The following is a 4,016-nucleotide window of genomic DNA, read 5'->3' on the forward strand; positions in this document are numbered from 1 at the left end:
AGATCTTCTGGTTATGTCCAAGCTTCCTCCATTTGCTGATCTGGCTGCTGGCCTCAATGGACACTTCCTTCCAAGATCTAGCTTCTCTACTTGGGTTCATCTGCTTCCAGTTCAATTAGGGAAAGAACACCCATGCTCAGCGCCTAGAGACTTCTAGCTCTAGCTGCAAGATCACAGGGGACCTGGAGGTGGGGGCTGCCTCTCCCTGCCACTCAGCAGTAAGGACAGATGAAGGCTTTCCTCCTCTTTTACAGTGATAGGAAGGGAACTGCGGACTTAGTCTAGGAAGAAGAGTCCAAGGGGCTTACAGATCCACAGAGGGTTTTTCCAGTGGAATACATTTGGTTCTCAGCAAGTGTTTTCAGATTTTTGACACTCAGTAAGACTCATGACTGGTGCCCAGGCTGTCTGAATGCACCTGTCTCTATAGCTTTGCTGCCAAACAGGAAGCTCCGTAGCATGGTGCAGAGCAGAGTGCCTACAGGACCATAGAGACTCAGAGGAGGCAACGGGGTGGGCCAAGAGGAAAATATTATGGAGCTGAGTCTGCTTAGAGACACATCTGCTCTGGTTTTGGAAATTCTTTCAGAAAGCAAATGGCAGGTTGATCAGAGTCTAGAGATTTTACCAAGTTGCTTATTTCTAAATCAGTCGTATCTAAATTGTACATTTGTGACCACAGTATTAGGCAATCTGAAGCCTTAGCATTTCTAAACTATGTTATGACTGCCTAGTAAGTATTAGCCTGGACTTCTGGGCTTAGTAAACCTCAAGGGCGTCCCCTTTGCAGAAAAGGTGAAGCTGGTCATAAGAACTTATTAAGGTAATTTATTAACCAAGATTTTCAAGAGGATAAAATTTTTAAATGAGGAGTAAGATCTTTGAAATTCTTAGACTCCAGGTGTTGATACACTAAGGCTGAAAAGTCTACTCATCATCTGGAGATTCCCAGTCTCCTTTTTTTTTTTTTTTTTTTTTTGGGGGTGCCGGGGATTGAACCCAGAGCCTTGTGCTTGCGAGGCCAGCACTCTACCCACTGAGCTAGCTCCCCTGCCTCCCATTCTTCTTGAGTGTCAGAGCAGCATCCTGCCTCTGGCTCTGCTGCCAACATCCAACGCATGGAAGGGACACAGACTGCTCCATACTTGCTCATCACATCAGGGGACAGAGGGAAACTCGAGATAAGAAAAGAAAGTGGGTAGGAGGAATGCTTGCCAACTTACTGTGGCCTCATGATCGCAACCTCAGGAAGGTTTTATCTAATTCAAAATTTACAAGCAAAATCACTTATTCCCTCTCTTACAAAAACAAAGAGAAAAAGGGAAAAAAAACTTTAGCACTCAGGAACACCAAAGCTATCCTTGAGCTTTTCAGATACAAAACAGGTGGCACTGTTTTAACAAAGTGTGAGCAACCAGAATCTTCCAGCTGTGGACCAAGAGATGCTGGCCTTGTCTATTTTCTTTAGTCTCTAAGTGAAAAAAAAAAAAAAAAAAAAAAAAATGCAGTTTATCAACTACAATTCCAGATGGTTCTGAACTCATTCCATACCTTAAGCATCTGAAGTATTCTGCCCACGTGTTCAAGTGAAATCTGGCTTGTGATGAAAGTGTCTGAGTCAACTGTACCACCCTTCCCCCACTTTCCAGTCTAAGCAAACAAAGCTTTTCACGATCCACTGCTGGCATCCAGATGCAGCCCTGGCCTCAAGGTCTTCGGTCTCGCCCCGCTGGCTCCATGCCTGTGGGAGGCAGTACACCTCCTCTTATTTTTCTCCGTGACTAAGACACTCAAGGGAGGATCTATGAAGGGATCCTTGTGTCGCCTACTCCCTGACTCGACAGGTGCCACTCTGCTCATCCATGTTATGGCACACCCCTGATCTGGTATCAAGTGGGTTGGAGGGAGGTGACAGGAGAGGCCCACACAATCATCTCCCTTGATCTGCCCTGCGATCCAGTTACGTGCTTTCAGGCTAAGGAAAGGGACTAAAAGACACTTGGAATTGGAGGTCCTCAATGGGGCAGAGACATACATGACCTGTGCACAGACCACAGGTGAAAACAGCAGCTGCGGGTTAGCACATGGCTTCGTGAGTGAGTTAGGAGGAAGAGTTCTTAAATAAGCTTGGGGACACAGATGCAGAGAACAGTAAGAATTTAAAGAATCACTAAATCTCTGGAGGACATGCTTCCTGGGCTATATGTCTGGGTGATCAGAGAATGTTTCCAGGTCGCTGCCAGAGTGACTGGACCCAGGTGTCAGAGATGCCTGCAGCCTGGCCCAAGCCTGAGGAGCCCTGCTCTTGGTGGCCACTATGAACAGCTGGGCTTGCTCTTTCAACTGATCTAGTTCCACCTGAGTTGCCTGGTTCTGACGAATCAACTCCTTGGTTTTCAAAGTGATCTCCAGCAAACCAGACTTGTGTAGGACTACCAGGGTGTTCTGAAAGCGCCTGTGTTTGCTCTGCTGCTGCTCGGAAAAGAGATCCGGGCTGCGGAGAGATGCTCTGCAGCCCACAGGGGTGAGCTATGATTGGCGGACAGCGGTGAGAGGGGAGAGCTGCTCTCCAAGCCATGCAGAGTACTGTCTGACGCACAGACAGGACTGGCAGGGGACGCGAAGGTCAGGCTGGGCGCCTTAGCCACGTGGCTGCTGGACACGGGTTGAAGAGTCTGTGGACTTCCACCTGCCACCAGGGAGGGCACACCCTGCAGAGCCGAGTCCTCAGCAAGTTTGGCACTGGCTGGGGCCGGAGCAGAGGGACTGGAGGGTGCCGCGCCAGTCTTGGATGGCTCACTGGAAGACAAGCCAAGCCCCAGTCTCTCAGTACAGATTTTCTTCTGCATTCCACTTGCTCCTCTTTCTTCTGGGCTGAGGGAAAGGCCCCTTTGCCAGGGTGTGCGGCTATTTTGGTGTAAGAATTCAGAATGGGCAAGTAGTTTCTGGAGTCTGATTTTTTCTCACTGGCGTGACTGGGGCTGACGGGAGACGGCACGGGTGGGTGAAGGACGAGGAGCTGTGGCTGTGCCGAGGTCACCTCAAAGGAAGGCTGGACAGAACACGACTGGAGGTGGGACCAGCTGCCGCCCTGCTTGACCAGAACATTCTTCATGACGCCCATGGGCGACAGTGTAGGGAAGGCATTGCTTGCAGCTTTGGAGCTCTGCCGTGGCCTGTCTTCTCTGCTCCAGCCTAAGGCGCTCAGCATGCCCTCGGACTCCATCTGCTCCGCAGAGCTCAGACATTCTGAGCTCCCATCTGAAAATCCAGAGTCCTTATCTGACTCTGCAGCCACCAAGCCGAGTGGACGAGTCCCTTTTTTCATCTCTGTTCCTCTGCCTGGCTTGGCTGAGAGTCTTCTGGGGCTCTCTCGGGGTGGGATTTTCCTCTCCATGTTTTATTAGGCCGGAAGCGAGTTCCTGGTACTCTTTTCATCTGGATTGCCCTAGGGCCCGGGTCGCTGCTCCACGACCGGTGCGTCAGGTGGCGCGTGCGCGAGCCCGGCCCCAGGGCTCCATGACAATCCCGTCTCCGCAGGGTCTCCAGCTATCCCCCCCCGCCTCCCGCCCGTTTCTCCTCCTCCGGCCTCCGCGACCTCCCTAGCTTATTGAGGAAGAGAAGCTTTGAAAGACAGGCTTTGCCTAGAGCTTAGAGGAAGAGACTGCTTATCAGGAAAAGAGGCTTGCTACACTTTCAGACATCTGCTTCTTCTTAGAGTTCTGTGCTTCTTCTTAGTGGTAGGTCCCACATCCTGTGAACGAGGTGCTATCTGTCTGAGGTGCTTCTTAGTGGTGCGTCCCATGCACTGCGATCTGTGATCTGCAACCTAGAGGTGTGTTCTCAGTTCTCTGCCCTGCGGACTGCCGTCTGCTTTCTGCTTGCTGCTGCTTCTTCCTGCTAGCTGCTTCTGCTCTCTGCTAGCTGCTGCTTCTTTTTACCTTCTACCTACTGCCCACTTATATTCCCTCCAGGAGCAGAGGGGGGCCACCCCAGTTGAGATCAGGTGAGGAGCC

General features: G+C 50.9%; 1 pseudogene across 1 annotated transcript; it reads right to left on the bottom strand.

Moving 5' to 3' along the window:
- Positions 1-252: 252 nt before the first annotated feature.
- On the bottom strand, positions 253-3,553 carry LOC306657536 (CLOCK-interacting pacemaker-like; annotated as a pseudogene). The gene has a single exon. The product of its transcript is annotated as a CLOCK-interacting pacemaker-like (transcript).
- Positions 3,554-4,016: the final 463 nt, after the last annotated feature.

Source organism: Sciurus vulgaris, assembly GCF_902686455.1.
Source record: "Sciurus vulgaris genome assembly, chromosome: 3".
NCBI classification, from domain to species: Eukaryota; Metazoa; Chordata; class Mammalia; order Rodentia; family Sciuridae; genus Sciurus; species Sciurus vulgaris.